The 18,993-nt window shown below is 37.9% G+C and overlaps 1 protein-coding gene across 1 annotated transcript in view; it reads right to left on the bottom strand.

Annotated features, from left to right (window-relative positions):
- The window catches only part of Schip1 (Schwannomin interacting protein 1), a 523,495-nt gene that overhangs the window by 476,751 nt on the left and 27,751 nt on the right, over positions 1-18,993 (bottom strand). The window lies entirely within an intron of this gene.

Raw genomic sequence — 18,993 nt, forward strand, 5'->3', positions numbered from 1 at the left:
GTGTGCATGCTTATGCTTATTGAAGATTCTAATTTTAAAATAAGAATAGTAAACTACAGAAGACTTCATATAGAAAATCTTCATAAAACTTTTTGTCGTCCTCCCCAACATTTATTGTGAAGTATTTCTTGTTGTTGTGAAACACAACCTTCACCAACATCTTGTTCAAGAAAGATAGGAAACTCTTACCTATATTCTTATAATATGTTTGCCCTTTAATCGTGATTCTACTTGTTTTCCGCCATTTTTGAAGCACAGTCCCCGGTATTGACTGGTGAGCTCTAGTGCAGTGTAGAAGTGACACAGTAATACGATGTTGTTTCTCGCTGTTGACATATTTCTTCAGAAACATTATGTAAAACAATTGAAAATACATCGCGCGGTTTGCATGTTGAAATTTGGCGTATACCTGGATTTGTTTAAGTATTTCTTTCTACCTTGTTTGTCTGTAACTTCAATTCATAAGCCTTTATAATTAGATGCCCAACATATTTGGCAATCACGCAGAATACAACACCGAAGATTCTACACTTGTGTTAATTTAACACACAGGCTGTGTGTCATTTCAACTACTGGCATTTCATACACAACTCCAAATGGAAAGTGAGTTGTTCTAACCACATGTTTGTGTTATATTTTTAACACAATCGTGTTAACAGATAGGCATGTCGTTGAAATAACACAACGATTTTTTACAGTGTAGCCTCGAAAGATATTCGTGGGACGTTAATCTTAATAATAATAATAATAATAATAATAATAATAATAATAATAATAATAATAATAATAATAATAATAATAATAATAATAATAATAATAAAATTAATAATAATAATAGTAGTAGTAGTAGTACTAGCAGTAGAAGTAGTAGTAAGATATAAACCGTCATATTACAATGTAGCTTTGGGGGGCCGCGGTGGCTCAGTGGTAGAGCGTTCACCTCTGGTGCTTGGGGTCCCGGGTTCGCTCCCAGCCCCCGCCAAGTGAACTTTGTGGTGGACAAACACCGTGTGCGTGGGTTTCCTCGGGGTTCTCCCGTTTCCTCCCATTTTCTTCATTCCACCATTCCATTCATTTCTCATTATCACTGTCTCCTTTAGCCTAACCGGCATAACCGTGGGACGTAAAACTCAAAGATTTTACAATGTAGCTTTAAACTAGCAACTTTGAGAAACAGTTGAGGTGTGAAAATCATTAACATGCAATAATCAATGTAAAACAAGGACAAGTAAGGTAATTACGGTAAATACTTATGTAACAGCATACTTATGTAAATACATTAACGGCAACGTAAAATAACAATAATAATAATCAGCGGCGTATTTATGATTTTGTTTCGGGCGGTGCTTCGCTAACTTAATCCGTTGAAATGTAAAAATTCTGCAAGATATTTCATTTACTTTAAAATAGGAAATTAAATTTGGGAGGGAGGCTTAAGCCCGGAAGCCCCCTTAAATACGCCACTTATAATTAATAATAATAATAATAATAATAATAATAACAATAATAATAATAATAATAATAATAATAATAATAATAATAATAATAATAAGAAGAAGAAGAAGAAGAAGAAGAAGAAGAAGAAGAAATAACCAATAAAAAATGCTGAAGTAAGCAATGGAAGACTTACGCAAGTTTGAAGTTTTCCATTGCGTTATAGGTTTGGGAGCAGTGATTTCCGATTCCGCCGGAGGGGATATTGAATAAATGAGGGGCGAAAGTAATACTGCACTGTAAAAAATAGTTGTGTTATTTCAACGACATGTCTATGTGTTAACGCGATTGTGTTAAAATATAACACAAACAGGTGGTTAGAGCAACCCACTCTCCATTCGTAGTTGTGTGTCAAATGCCAGTAGTTGAAATGACACACAGCCTGTGTGTTGAATTAACACAAGTGTTGAATCTTCGGTGTTGTTTACTGCGTTATTTTCAAGTATGATGGGTATCTAATGATAAAGGCTTATGTACTGAAGCTACAGACAAACACAGTAGAAAGAAATATTTAAACAAATCCAGGTATTCACAATTTTTCAGCATGCAAATCACGCGATGTGTTCTCAATTGTTTTACATAATGTTTCTGAAGAAATATGTCAACAGCGAGAAACAACACCTTATTACTGTACCACTTCTACACTGCACTAGAGCTCACCAGTCAACACCGGGGATTGTGTTTCAAAAATGGCGGAAAACAAGTAAAAACACGATTAAGAAGCAATCATATTATAAGGATATAGGTAAAAGTTTCTTATTATTCTTGAACAAGATGTTGGTAAAGGTTGTGTTTCGCACCATCAAGAAATAGATCACAATAAATGATGGAGAGGACGGCAAAAACATTTACGAAGGTTTTCTAAACGAGGTGTTCTGTACTTTACTATTCTTATTTTAAAATTAGAATTTGATTTCTTCCTCGCCCTGTTAACATTTTAATAGGGCATTTCAACAAAAGGATGCGTTCGGAAATACTTGACGAAATTGACGATGTTCACGAGTTCATCCATTGCAGTTATTTTCATCAAGTTCGTTCGTTTCGTTATTTCCGAATGCGATGAATTGGTTGTCATGTCAACTAGCTAGTATTCAAGGACAGCAAAACACCGTAAGCGTAAGCATGCACACCACAAGCTTGGTGCACAGAAACATGGTTACACCATCACCGCACAGGGAGTTATTTCAACGCCGAAATAGGTGTCATAGTAACACAGAAGTGGAGTCGAACTAACACCAAAAACGGTGTTAATCTGTGGTCTGACCTTGAATTTTAACACGGGATATTGAATTAACATTAGAATGGTGTTAGTTATATGGTCTTGACATTGAATTATGACACAGATGGTGTCTTGAAATAATAATAAGATGTTGAAATAACACAGGGACTACGAGGTGTGACACACACACACACACAAAAAAAAAAAAAAACGAAACTAAATGTGTAGCTTGAAAAAAGAGTGGAGTTGGCAACATATGTTTTGTTGACGTCATCCCACACACCTCCTCTATCCATGCGGCCAGTTTCGACTTAACCGATTACTCAAGTTGGGAGTATTGCGTTATTGAGTGAACACGTGCAACTGCATTCGGCCGGAAAAATGTCTAATGTAAAACCCGAACAGCGAATCAACTTGTGAAACTTAAGAAATCATTCACGGAAACATTTCAAATGTTAACCGAGGCTTATGGAGACAAAACTTTGTCTCGTGTACGTATGTTTGAATGGCATAAGCGGTTTCCAGGGGGAAGGGACAGTGCACGCATGTCAAACTCAAAATTCAAGGCAATATTAATTGTCTTCTTCGACATTTATGGAATTGTAATGATTGAGTGGGTTCTCAGTGCTCAGACTGTTAATCAACACTGCTACATTGAAGTACTAAAAAGACTTCCTGAAAAAATTAGCAAAAAAGGCCACAGTTGTGGAGTGATGGATGGCTGTTGCACCAAGACAATGCAGCCACTCACACGGCCCTATCTGTCAAGCAGTTTCTGACCAGCAAAAACATTACTGTAATGGGGCATCCTCCTTATTCACCTGATTTGACTTCATGCGACTTTTTTTTTTATTTCCCAAAGTTAAATCTTGCTTAAAGGGAACCCATTTTACATCAGTTAAAGAGGTTCAGGCAAAAACGGAGAATCTCCTGAAGGGCCTTCCAAAAACCTCATTCCAGAACTGTTACCAGCAATGGCAGCACCGAATGCAGAAGTATGTGAACGCTAAAGGGGACTACTTTGAAGGTGATACTGTAACGGAGAACTGATTCTGCAAGTACAATGATTTATTGGACCAGTCTCGTTTTTTTGTGTCACACCTCGTATGTTATATTGATACTTGACATGTAATATTGACACAAAATAATTAACACTACACACTGTGTTACTTTCTTCGTGTTGGTGCAACACCGCCACAAGTAACACTTTTCTCCACACTACCGATCCTGACATGGTGTCGAATCCACACCGAAAATACTAATACAGATCCGAATTTAACACCACTCAACACAGGTTGTGTTTTAAAAACGTAACACGCCGCCTTGTTAAACGTCAACACCGCGGGGTCTGTGTTGAATTAACACCGCATAGTGGTAGTCACGTTGAAACCACTGCCCTGTGTTAAAATTGAGTTGAATTAACACAACTATTTTTTTACTGTGTGTGTGAAGATGCTAGTAATCCATGTTGAGCACGATCGGAGAAATGCCCCGGGGGAGGGAATATTCTTTCCCGGACCATCCCTTGAAAATAATCGCTGTTTGTAAGTAACTTGTCCTCGCAGTACTTCTGTGTCTCCGTCGGTATCAGGACATTTGCAGTACAATGAAAAAAAAGTTTTTCTGTGACATTTGCGATATTGTTCAAAACTTTCCCTTAGACAAATGGGACATTTGCGTACACACTATAGAACGTGTGCACATTCTGAAGAAAGATGACACCACAGAAGGAGGAAGAATTTTGATATTAAGCACTGCGAAGGGAAGACAGTGTGGAACTGAGCACATTACGTTTTTCATGGACGTGGGCTTTGTGGTGGACAAACCCCGTGTTCGTAGGTTTTCTCGGGGTTCTCCCGTTTCCTCCCACATTCTTCATTCCACCATTTCATTCATCTCTCATTATCACCGTCTCCTTTAGCCTAACCGGCATAACCGTGGGACGTTAAACTTAAGAATTTCGTTTCATTTTTTCATTTTCATGGACGGAACATTTAAGTGTTGTAGCCGGCTGTTTGCTCAATTATATACAATACACGTTGACAACACGTTGACAATACACGTTGACTCTTTGATCTTCGGCCTCTTACCAGCATGAAATAATAAGACGTATCGGGGGTTTTCAGTTTAGTGAAGGCTAATTTTAATTATTTATTGGAATTCGAAATTAATCAAATTTGATTTTGAGCAAGTCACAATAGCATCTCTAAGAACACTGTTCCCAGAAACGCACATTAATGGCTGTAATTCTTATTTTAATCAATGCTTGTGAAGGAAGGTTCAGGAATTAGGACTCACCAACGACTATAAATCAGTTCCAGAAGTGAGGCTCTCCTCAGAATGTTTTCTCCTCTATCATTTCTCCCTATATATGATATCGATGTTGGGTGGCTTTTTCATTAGGAAGATGCACCACATCACGAAAGACTTTAGAGGTTTTTAAGACTATTTTGTAGAACAGTGGTTAAACAATCCCGGTATAGACATCTCTATGTAGAACTGCTCGAATCAACAGCACAGAAAGAATAACGCTGTTAAAGGGTGGAAAGACAAACTCAAATCGTTAACAGGTAACTCAATTTCAAATGCGCACTTTGGGTGAGGTATCTAAAATGTTAGGCTGTGTAGAACGATTACCTATATGAAAGAGGAACTTTAAAAATTGAAGGGAAACGTAGACGACGTCAGAACATAAGATTGGACAGTATAATAGAAATGACAGTAACTAAATATGTAGCCTGAAAAGATGTCAAGAAATTCTCTAAGAAAATGGCACACATTCAAAAGTTGTAGTAATTTTTTGTTTGTTCCAAAAGAGAAGCTATCTATTATTTTGTTCTAGTTGAACTCTGTTATAAATCATGAAAATGAATTTTTAATTTATTGAACGTTAATTTTGACTTTTGTTTCTTCTGCACATTCTGAGCTAAATCTGACCTAAATACTCCAAATATGCTCATAAGAATGGGCAACTATGTCTCGAATGACTGACTTGTGACAAATCACTCCGCTAGTACGTTGCTCTTTGGATAATCTCGTAATACTTACGAGTATGTGTAATTACAAATATCACAACGTGTTTAAAATGAAGAAAGGAAGAATATTATATTTCAACTTTGAGTAACCATTAGAGAGTAGATATTGGAGAAAACTCTTAAGGAAAAGTATAAAAGAATACTAAAAATATTTCTAGAAGTTCCCTTTAAATATCACGGTCAGGTATTCGACCAATCAGAGATAAGGATTTGTTTACATTTTTCAGTTTTTGCCATTCACAAACAAACATTTATTTATTTACATCTTTCAGATGTTTAGCATGTATCTTACCACGTTTCTATGTAATTGATCATTATATTTGCGTTTACTTGTCCTTATGTGTTGTGAGAAATGTTTGTATGTATGCATAGGCGGAGCTATGGGGGGCATAGGGGGCATTGCCCCCCAACTTTTTGACAAAAAATAAGAATGCCACCTATAAGATCCTTCAATTCTCATTTGTATTTACTGTGCCCCCCCCCCCAGCAGACAAAAGGCCTGCCCCCGCAGGAGACAATTCCTAACTCCGCCATGCATGTATGTATGGTGAGTTACTAATGGTATCATACTCTGAAAGAAGACTTTTGGTCTTTTACTATGCAGAAAGCCCATCTAGAACAACTTGCTGGCTACACAATGTAATAAAATTTGGTCTTTGTATAGCAGTTCATACTGTATACTTATACTCTAACTGAACACCAGAAAATACCCTCTCTTAATTTGGAGAATAAGAAGTTATTTTGAATAGTACCGCGCATGTCCCAGTACCACAAATGTCGATACTCGAGGTACCGCAAGTGTTGCGCTTCCGTCTTCGCCGCTCACCTTCTGCGCTATGCCTATCCTACAAAGGACTTGGATGCAATTTCTCCATATCTACGATTTTTCATAATCAAATGTACCATTCTGCCCCCATATATACTTTTTATGCCCTAGTGAAAGTTAAACAATTAGCAATTTTCTATTTCGATTACACCAATTTCAAAGAACACCCCCCCCCCCCTTCATATCGTCATGGGTACAACCTTTATATGTAGTTCCAGATACAGAGGTGTACAGAAAAGTTACAAACTTCATCTCAAATAAAACTTAGGAGATTCCTTACGTCTAAATTCTACTACTCTACGATACTTTAAGAAGTTTGCCTGCAACTCGACTGGAACATGTTGATATATGTATTGTTACGAAAGCAATCTCACAACAGTAAGCTAAAATTCTCTTTAGAAAAAGAATTCTCAAATACAGTCTAAATACTTCAACAGTACTAAGAACAAAGCATAAAAACTACAAAGAATGGTTATGCTTTGATGCTTCAAAAGTAATTTTGCTATGACATATTTAATATATTGAAAAAGTACTGCTAGTACTTTTGTCGGCCTCTAATAATAACTAGTTGAACTAAAATACTCTACCTTTTGTAAGATTCTGAGCTGAATTCTAATGTTTTAGAAAATACACAGTTTAAGCTGAACTTGACTTGGGTTATATATTTTTAAAACTTTTTCGAAGATATCTACATAATTTAATGTAAATAATCAACTAATGCTGGTCTCGATTTCTGGAGGTGACCGTACCGAGGTAAAATCAAAGGCTCTTAATTAAAATGTCGAGTTTGGGCATAATTACCCGTCGATCCAGTGCTCTCCGCTCTTGTTTTAAGCAACGACTCCGCGACGGGAGTCCAGACAACACAACACACTCATACACAACTTAGCAAGTAGCAGTGCATTCGGTAAGAGCTGAGTTGGTTTATCTTAAGTAAGGTTAGAAAAGAAAGTATAAATAATTAGAATACATTGAAGCTCTCCAGACAGCATTGTTCGTATCAACATCAAACTTTAAAGCGTAAAGATAGAGAGAAGAGGTTAACTTACAAAGATGTCTCCAGTCTAAAGATCTATCATTACGCGGACAAGAACAATAGCTCTATTTTTAACCATGAGAACAAGCAGTCATATTACCAGATCTCGTATCAAAGAAAGCTTCATTTATGCACATACTCACCTTCCATAACGCGCCTGTTTCCTATAGACGCATCATCACATGAACCCTCCAGCTTCGCCCTTCCTTGAAGCTAATTACATCCAATACTAGCTTGTAGTGACCACTTAGCACAGGTTGGTGAACGTTCTTCGAAAATCCGAATCCAAAACACTTCTAAAACAAATCGTACTTTTCTGTGTCTTCATAAGGATACCAACTGGATCGTAAGACTATTAAGTTGAGTGTTCAGCTATTTTGGATGATCTTACGATTTATAACTGCGGATCAAGATTTGGATATGAAACAATTCGTCAAGATTTTTCTGTCTTGATATGGTGATTCATTTTTGTAGTAATTGTTTAATGTCCCATGATTATTCATCTAACCAAAGGTGATGGTGGACTGAAGGAAGTTGGAGAACCCCGAGAGAAAACACGCCCAACAATGTACATCTACTACAAAGTTCACTTGGCGAGAACTAAGATCATACCACGGATCCCATAGATCAGAGGTGAAATCTTTATCACTGAGGACCATTTTGAATTCAAAATATCAAAGAATCGATCCAAATCAAATTTTGAGTTCAGTTTTGAGTTTGTAGCAGCTCAAAATATACTGCGAAAGATGCGCACACAATAGTCCACTGGAGTGTAATACCACGGTGATCTGATCTTTAATCTTGAAAGTGATCTCGATGTAGTCACCTCCAGAAATCAAGACATTCACTAATTGATTTCTCGCACCAAATGACATAAGAATCGTCGAAAAATGTTCAAATAAGAATCAACTAAGTAGCAGTAATTTAACCAAAATATAGATATTTGAAACAGTTATTTAATATCCTAATGTGGGTATATTCTGAACGCTGTATCAGGTAAGTGTAATAATATCGCTAGAAGTACTAAAATATTTAGTGAAATTATTGTTAGAATGGTCTGAACTATGTTGAATTAACTTCACGCTTTTCATACTTGCTGAATAATATGGATGAATAATATGGATTGATTTGTCTTTACGTTCAATGTCAGCAGCGAAGCCATGTGAGATAACAGCTATGCGTTCGATGCCATCCCACCGGTAATTGTACTCGAAATCTTGTTTTGCATCAAAAGCATGCATTAGCCACTAGATTAGTGAGAAGGGATTTTTTAAAATAAAGTTTTTATTTTAAAAATCCTCAGAGTTTGTCCAATAATTTAGCAAACGCAAATATAAATATCCTCCCTGCTTTGCGAGGAAAAATACTATCCTATAACGAAGAAATAAATTTTATAATTTATTTTGAGCAAAGTAATATGCAAGTTGCATCAGTTAATATTATTTTAATGGGAATGTTACCCGGCTCCATTCTTCAAGAATATGTTGGATCATTGAAATTTTGGAGTATAAACACAACTGTTCATGATTAGAACTTGACTGTGTTCACGTTGTGAACAGAACATACACTAGCCGCAAGATCAGCGAGAATATCATTGATTAAAATAATTTTTTTATTTTGAAAATCCTTAGAATTTGTCGAATAATGTAGCAAACGTACGGCAAATAAAAACGTATCTTTCCGACTTGGGGAGAGAAATAGGGATGCGCACGAGAGAAGATTTGTGGCTGTCTCGTCTCGAAAATGTGCTGTAAAAGTGATGTCTCGACTCGAAAAATGTATATTTCTCTATTGGAAGAGCCGTGTCTCGACCCGAATTTTGTCAGAAAAATCCTGTCTCGACTCGTCTCGTGCGCATTCCTAGAGAGAAAATATATCATAAGAAAAATAATATATATAATTTATTTTGAACAAGGTAATATGCACATTGCATCGGTTAATATTAAGTTAGTGGAGGTATTAACGGTGAATATTAAGTTAATGGAAGTCCGTCACTTGTGTTTCATCTCTTTGTAAGCTATTTACGGCACATAAATAGATCGACGAAATCTGGATGCTCGCTTTCATTAAATTTAACATTTTTAATATTTCAATAGTTTTCGTACGTTAAACATTTATTATAAGAATAGGATACTACTTGGTTTGCCTTCACCGCTCGCCTAGTGGCTAACGCCTGGGCTTTCGGTACACGGAGTCATGGGTGAGATTCCTGGTGGGAGAATGTTGAAATTTGAATGCACATGTGGTGGTTCGGATCCCATCTCAAACTGTTTGTTCAGGTCTCACAGGCACGTACTCAGGAATTTATTTCGAGAGGAATCCAAAGGTATAAGGATGTCCAAATTTAATAAGATGATAAATTATATTAAAATTTGTAAAATTATCTCTAAACGTATATTAAATTTAAAGAAAAGTCGAGATTTCGGGGGGTCTGTACCCCCAAGACCCATCCCGTGCGTACATCATAAAGCGTCATTTACCTCTCTGCTGAAAAGGGAGTCTAAACTCGAACTAACCAAACAACGAACTTTATCAAAAATTAAATATACGTGCAAAAACGGCATGACCTATAGTTGTTCAAATTTTATCCATGTTACGAGAGACGTACGCTGGGGCTGTTTCCAGGAGATCCACCCCTCGAAATCCCTATTTCTCTGCAAATTTACTCTTATTTTAGAAGTAATTTTACAAATTTTAATTTAATTTACCCTCATATTGAATTTGGGCCCCCGAAATGTTCTGGACCCCCTAAAATAAATTCCTTGGTGTTGGTACATCCCTGTCTGCTGTCAAGGTATTTAATGAAAAGTAATAGGTGCCTTATTCACTAAATTGATAGTTCAGTCGCAAGGCTGTACAGAAATTGCCGCAAGTAGTGTTCACTTGTGGTAAAAATGTTGAACTAAAAATGGTGCAACAAAAATAATTACAATGTTAAATGTATCATTGGTGTAACCACAATTTATTTCAATAAGGGCAAAGATCAAGCAGAACATTTTCATATGTGTGCGCACAAAGATAACGCCCACTTCCACTTTCACTATAACATTCACACGTGGTTATTTTATTAGGTTTTAAAGGTATTAAAAATCAGATTAAATGTTTATTACAAATAACATAATTTTAGAATGAAAGACAATCGAATAAAAAATTAATAGATTATTTTAAATTAATAGCACAGGCACACTCTGTATTACACCTCCTATATTTCAATGTTAAGCGTATGAGACAATTTATCGACCTTTTCTCTACGACACGGAAAATTCTCAAAATCTCAATATAAGAATCTCTCTCTCGATGACCTGTGACGACTTTCGAAATTAGTAGAAGACTGATGAAGAAACTTCGGAAGAGTTTGAAGAAAGAAAAAAAAACCTTAAAAGTGGAGAGGTTTTTGCTCGTTCAGTTCAACCAAGTTACTTAGCTCTTCATTAAAAAGAAAAATCTTAATGACATTATTTTCATCGGCCGCCGTGCTATTGGAAATACATTCTCAAAAGATAAGGATCGTGATCACTGAATCAATCAATCCTCTCAGAATAACTTTCATTACATTAATATTTTTCCTTCCCGAAAATAAGTTACCAATTGTAAGCAGTATTCAAGCAACGAAATAGTCGCGAGATTCGTTGAAATCTCTAATGAAAGATTTCTGTCTTGTTAATTCTTTCGGCAGTCCTATATCACTGCCGGTTAAAAAATTAGTTTCACATAGAATATTAAGGAAATTAATGATAGCATAGGAACATCGTTGCTTGAATCCAGCAAAAATTCTAAAATGCACAAGTAGAAAAAATATAGCAGTGTCATTTCCAACTCAATCCTCTGTTGCATCACAGTTTGCTGCTAAGGTTGGTAAATGTTAGAAACTATTCTGGATAATGCGTGTGATCCGATCATTCAACTTACCGGTATTTAAATTTTTATTTAATAGTAATAAATAAAGATTTAAATATTTGTAGTAACACACCCAAGGGAAGTTTACTACAGTTTAATGTAGAAAGAGTTCTATTTGTAAAAACAAGCTTTGTAACTCATGTCAATACGTTGCACGATTGTATAATGATAAAAATTGTATGGAAATTATCCTATTCGTACGGTAATTCCGTTGCTTGGACGGGTGTATGGTCAAAACGTAGATAACGTACGGGAAAATTCAGTAATTTTGAAGTCATGAATTTCATGTGTGACGGAGTGATGCTAGTTTTAATTTTTCAGTGTTTTCAACCTTATTTTCTGCTTCCTTTCTCAGTAAACCTCATGACGGGGGAAAGGGACAAGCACCAAATATGATGTTGTTAAAAAGACAGTGGCGTTAGGTAAACAAAAAAAAAAAAAAATCGATAAAATCGTTGATGGTTTTGTAGGAATATTACTCGTAGATCCATGACTGTGCGTACATTGGGAATCCTTGCTCTCATACATCAACCCTAGCCCCTCTTTTACTCATTGTGCTTCTCTCTGCTTTTCTCAGATTGTAAAAGCGCGCTCTTACGTCATACATTGGCCGATTGAAAATAACAGGTATAGAGTAATAAATAATTTATATTGTAATATCCCGCGCACGTATCTGTTTACTAACAGCCACCACGTGCTCATATTTAGAAACAAGCCATATGTGTCCTACTACGACTTACTACAGTGGCAGACAACAGGAATACCAGTGACACCACTGGTCATGTGACGACGAAAAACCACCAGCGCCACCGCCACACACTGGAACACCTATAAAGCAAGAAGGATCACAGCGATTACTATTAGTCTTCGGCTGGTCACTTCTACTCTCTCAGCTTGCCTGAGCTTTGGGAGGAAGCTAACCAAAGCCTTTAGCTTGCTCACAGCTCTAGACTTTCTTTCCTACCCATTTAACTTGCCTGGAGCTTTGAAAGGAAGCTAACCAAATCCTTTAGCTTGCTCGGAGCTTTATGCTTCCTTTCCTACCCATTTAGCTTGCCTGTAGCTTTGAGAGGAAGCTAATCCAAAGCCTTTAGCTTGCTCGGAGCTCTAGGCTTCCTTTCCTACCCACTTAGCTTGCCTGGAGCTTTGAGAGGAAGCTAACCCAAAGCCTTTAGCTTGCTCGGAGCTCTAGGCTTCCTTTCCTACATATTTAGCTTGCCTGGAGCTTTGAAAGGAAGCTAACCCAAAACCTTTAGCTTCCTCGGAGCTCTAGGCTTCCTTTCCTACCCACTTAGCTTGCCTGGAGCTTTGAGAGGAAGCTAACCAAAGCCTTTAGCTTGCTTGGAGTTCTAGGCTTCCTTTCCTACCCATTTAGCTTGCTTGGAGCTTTGAGAGGAAGCTAACCCAAAACCTTTAGTTTGCTCGGAGCTCTAGGCTTCCTTTCTTACCCACTTAGCTTGCCTGGAGCTTTGAGAGGAAGCTAACCAAAGCCTTTATCTTGCTCGCAGGTCTAGGCTTCCTTTCCTGCCCATTTAGCTTGCCTGGAGCTTTGAGAGGAAGCTAACCAAAGCCTTTATCTTGCTCGCAGGTCTAGGCTTCCTTTCCTGCCCATTTAGCTTGCCTGGAGCTTTGAGAGGAAGCTTACCAAAGCATTTATCTTGCTCGGAGCTCTAGGCTTCCTTTCCTACCCATTTAGCTTGCCTGGAGCTTTGAGAGGAAGCTAACCCAATACCTTTATCTTGCTCGGAGCTCTAGGCTTCCTTTCCTACCCATTTAGCTTGCATGTAGCTTTGAGAGGAAGCTAACCCAAAGCCTATAGCTTTGTTGGAGCTCTAGGCTTCCTTTCCTACCCACTTAGCTTGTCTGGAGCTTTGAGAGGAAGCTAACCAAAGCCTTTAGCTTGCTTGGAGTTCTAGGCTTCCTTTCCTACTCACTTAGCTTGCCTGGAGCTTTGAGAGGAAGCTAACCAAAGCATTTAGCTTCCTCGGAGCTCTAGGATTCCTTTCCTACCCATTTAGCTTGCCTGGAGCTTTGAGAGGAAGCTAACCCAAAGCCTTGAGTTTTGTTGGAGCTCTAGGCTTCCTTTCCTATTCATTTAGTTTGCTTGAAGCTCTGTTGGAACACCTAACCTCAGTCACATAACTTAGCCGGTGCTTTGTGACATTTAACTCATCTGCTTGAGTGGAATATTGAGGAACCGAAATCCACTCCCCAAGCTTACTCGGAGTTCTGTGGAGCAGAGGCGTCATTTCAGACTTCGCTTGGGGGGGCAAGAGCATCACCGACATAAGACTTTCACGTTTTGTACTAGTATATTAGTAGGCAATCTATTAAAATATATGTATTCCTCAAACTCTTGGGGGGGGGGAATTGCCCCCTCCTGCCCCCCCTAAATGACGCCCCTGCTGTGGAGATCCTTCCCTAGGCTGCTCAGGCCTTGGGATACAGTATTTGAGGAATTTACATCATAGTGATTTTTGTAATGTATTGTTTATAGAAAAAGAGGATTTTGTAAGAAAATTTGGTAGTGAGAGAAAACAATTCCGGACTATAATTTGCTCTACCTATGATCTACCTACACCTGCATAAGCAGAACTTTACAATATTTTCGGGTACAGAACAACAAGTAACTCACGTCTTATGGGAAAGTACGGAAATGAAAATATCATAAAAATGAAGTCAAGATAGGCAGGTGACAGGTGTTCCAGAGTACTGAATTTAAATGAGTAATATTGGAAGAATAACTAGCGAACTAAAACTGGCAACATCGCAACGGCTAGATCTATCAGCAGGGATCCTTGTCTTCTTTCTTAGCACACGTTTAAAAAAATATAAAAACAGTTGAACGTAACAAATTTCGTTTATCTTTAGTTCCGATGTAAAACAAGGATGATCTCACAAAGGGAAGTATTAAATTTACAGATGTGTATGGTACCCTCAAGTATTTTTTTCAGTAATGAGCTTTCAGTTGTAGTGCGGTCTTCTGCATTCGAACGCCTTCAGGGGAAACTGGATGGGAAGAAGGGTGGAAGTATGTACTAGTAGAAGGAGAGAAGAAAAATATTAGCTTTCTCCATTATTAGAAATACGGTGTGTATTTTTCAATTCAAGATAATTACTTTCTGGATTGGAAAAAGAAATCTGAAAATAAAACAGACGATGTACCATACACGGTTAATTGAGTTTATTTAACCCTTGTGTTGTAATAATTTCGCGGTAGCTTACATTAATTACGAGCTTAGATAAAAAATATTAATAATAATAGCTCTTATCACTTAGGGAACCCCAAGGTTCATTGCCACAGAAATTACAACCTCTTCCTATTCTATTAAGTTGGTAGGAACAAAATATCCACTTTTATGCCTAGAAGAAAATTCACCTCAGTAACAGAACACAGGGATAGTAGACTAAGGCCACGGTTCTAACAAGGTTCTTACATCACAAAACCTGTGTACATCCACCAAAGAATTTATTGCACCTAAATATTCAAGAGGCAGTGCGTGCTTTTCGGCTAGGATTGGTGAATGAACGTACCATTTGCTTTTGGTTGGTCATATTTAGTTCCGGGGACACAGTAATCCAAAATTAGCCCCGTTGGCGAAAACCAACTCCATGTTCGAATGAGCTTCTCAGAAACGCCATGAGAGTGGACTCTCGCAAAAGTGTTGGTCCCATTTCAGACGAGTTAGATATACACGTACAACTGTCTTTCGGCGGTCCGTGTAATTAAAAAAATTAAAAAGTTGGACCCATGGGTACCCGGCAACAAGATTCCTTTCTGTTCGTAAATAACGTAAAGTTATGAAAAGAAATTATAAGTAAGGTTATGTGTATATGTGAAAAGTGTGTTAGATATGGCAAGAAGTGTAGTTATTTTCTTTTTAATTTTAAAGCTCTCCATCTACCTGTCAAGTTTCCTCATTGGAGATATTTTTATCTTCCAACAGCATTATTTAATTTTAAGTAAATTCAAATATATATATCTTAAAACAATTAAACATTAGGTAATATTTTATCCGATTCTAACTAGTATAGTGTTCAAAATTTTCTTACCTATAATGTCAATCGTGCTAGAATGGAACATTAGGTTATATTTTATTCGATTCTAACAAGTATACGGTATTCATAGAATTTCTACCTAGAAATACAATACAAACTAAACAACTATGTAATTGTTTGGGGAGCATAGCCTCTCTCCTCCAACTGGTACACTTGATTTAAAGTGCATTAGAAGAAAAATATGAATATATGGAAATAAGTGAACAAAATTTTTATGAATATGTGGAATTGGTGTCACTGCTGAAACGCGAATTAATGAACAAAATTTGAAACTCGAGCAGCTAATACGGAAAGAGCTAATCGATTTGTTTCACATCCTTTCATAAGTTAGACCTATTTGCTCTTATTGAATAAACACAATGTTTATTCGATTTGATTTGATTTTCAGTTTAGCGCTCCTTTCAGCTGCTAGGCTGTATGAGACATGAACCTACAGCTTAACTGGGATCCAAACCACATGAACAACCACCGAGAATCAAACGCGAGACTCAGACACAAATAACGTTTATCGAATTTCTTCGAGCCAATGTCAGAAACACTGGCGCAAAATACCGGGGGGGACGAGGGGGACATGTCCCCCCAATCTTGGACCTGGGGGGGACTGTCCCCCCAATAATCTGACGTGAAAAGGGCTTTTTGGGATAAGTATGATGATTTGTGTCCGACTGCCACAAAGGAATGTAAGATGAAATTGATTTCTCTCGGCTTTTCCATTTTTTTTTTAAATCGTATTCTGTAGTATTTCAAACTGAACTTCGTGCTGTAGTGCGTTTAGTAGTCTCATCAATATGTATTAATTCCACTTCCGCTACTTGGGCACAAATTGCAATAAATGCCAGAGGAGGATATGGCCCTCTCCTCATGCTGGAAAGTTGTCTCAGCTGTAGGTACGGGCACAAATTCTGGAGAAATGGGCAGACATGTCCCCCCACCCCCAACATTGGAACTGGAGGCTCTCCCAATAATTCGATTTGAAAACTGCTTTTTGCATATAAGTGTGATGATTTGTGTCCGACTGCCACAAAGGAAAGTGAGATGAAGTTGGTTTCTCTTGGCCTTTCCACTTTTAATGAAAATGTAGGCGTGCGACTGTGCGTGCGTGACGTAATCAAGTACAATATAATCCTTAACAGTTCAGAATTTTAGACAATCTTTAAACAAATAAGAAATGGGTCTCTTGATAGCATTGTTACATATTTGTATGATGCACTGGTCTCTCGGGTTACGAAACCCTTGGTTAACGAACAATTAAGTTCATGAACAAGCAGGGCTGTAACTTGTGGAGGGCAGGGTCAACTGCCTTCCAGGAAAGCTCCCCGCCATTCGAGGGGGGCCCATTTTAAGACAAAATTTTCTTTCTCCATATAGTACAATACGAACATAAAATTATAAATGAAGCATCAAACAGGTTCACTATATACATAAACAAAACCGCACTCAAAAGGTCAATAAAACAAAAATGAACCATGGGCCCATTTCAGTGAAAAAATGTCTACTATTAGGGGCTCTACATATAATATTTATTCGTATGGCTTTGAGATTTGTTAATATTGTCCCCTTAATTAATTTGTCATGTATTGAACAGGCCCAGGGGCTTAACTAACGGCCCCACAGACCATCCCGTGCGGGAGTGCCCACAGGCTCCGGGCAACCCATTAAGAGTAAGAGGAAGATGGAAAGAAGGGGCCCAACAATTAGAAAAACAACTTTCCTAGGGGGCCCAAATACGCGTATTAATGCTTGGCCCCCACCAGAAAAAGTTTAAGTTATGGCTCTGTGAACAAGTTTTTTGAGCCGTTTCTTCCCTTTACTTACGAATATATTACTGGATAAGAACGCGCGCACACGCTTGTACATCAATACCGCCAATTCTCGTCCCGATTCTCGTGTCACTTTCGGGATGAGAAATTCCTCGAGTCTCGCGAGCAACAGTAGTTTGCCCAAGTCTCAGATCTCAAAAATTGTTTAAATATTACATGATTCATAGTATAAAAAACAATAAGTTGTTAACGTGATTGTGCGAATATAATGAAGAGTATTTATCAACGTTGGTGCACAAAGTTGGTGCACAATGTACTCCACATAATAAATATGATTTAAGTGTTACTATATCGCATTTTTGAGGGATTTCTTTTAAACATTTTTTTCTATCTCTTCGAATTTATAGCCTTAGTAAAGCGGCAAGGCGAATTCTTATTGGTATGGTAACTACTAATGTATATCATATCCTTAAGATAGGATTGAATTAGAAATTAAAATAAAGTTAGATTTAAGTGCATATTTGAACTACGGGATTTGTGGCTTCGCATTTGTAGAAGGACCGGTATAGAACCGGTAGTTAATTATGCCAGCCAGAAGGGCACTGTCGGGATCCACGGGCCCAAACTTTTGTCTACGAAGTTACTGATGGGAGCTAAGAGGGCACCGTCAGGAGCCATGGACCTACACTTTTCTCTACGAGGTTACTAATGCAAGCCAGGAGGGCACCAACAGGAGCCACGGATCCACACTTTTGTCTATGAAGTTAGTGATGCAAGCTAAGAGGGCCACCGTCAGGAGCCATGGACCTACACTTTTGTCTACGAGGTTATTGATGCGAGCCAGGAGGGCACCAACAGGAGCCACGGACCCAAACTTTTGTCTATGAAGTTAGTGATGCAAGCTAAGAGGGCACCGTCAGGAGCCATGGACCTACACTTTTGTCTACGAGGTTATTGATGCGAGCCAGGAGGGCACCAACAGGAGCCACGGACCCAAACTTTTGTCTATGAAGTTAGTGATGCAAGCTAAGAGGGCACCGTCAGGAGCCATGGACCTACACTTTTGTCTACGAAGTTACTGATGCGAGCCAGGAGGGCACCAACAGGAGCCACGGACCCAAACTTTTGTCTATGAAGTTAGTGATGCAAGCTATGAGGGCACCGTCAGGAGCCATGGACCTACACTTTTGTCTACGAGGTTATGTAAGCCAGGAGGGCATATTTTTCAATTAAAATTTCTCTAATATTATGGATGAAAACAGAATAAAGTATTATTTACTAGTTTCGGTAAGTCCTCACGTCGTGACAATACTGGCATTACTACACTACATTCCATAATTTTAGTATCTTATTTATCAATATCCCTTGGCAGCAAGGTCGGAATCCTGGAGATTCAACTACCCTATAGTTAATTTATACGCATAATTAAAGTGCCAGTAAAAATTTTGAGACTGTATTTGATATGAAATGTGTATGTTTAGTGTTAGGCTAGAATAGAAGTGCTACCGAATTGTAGCAACCATTGTCACAAGAAAGAATGGGAACGAAGAAATTGCTTCAAGTAATGTGTAGCACCCTATAAACAATGCGCAGTAAGTGCAGTATTTTACGTATGATTTAAGAATAAAAGTATTCTTTCTGAGAATACCAGAAGAGTATTACAGTAC

Source organism: Thermobia domestica, chromosome 8, assembly GCF_964235325.1.
Source record: "Thermobia domestica chromosome 8, izTheDome1.hap1.1, whole genome shotgun sequence".
NCBI lineage: Eukaryota > Metazoa > Arthropoda > Insecta > Zygentoma > Lepismatidae > Thermobia > Thermobia domestica.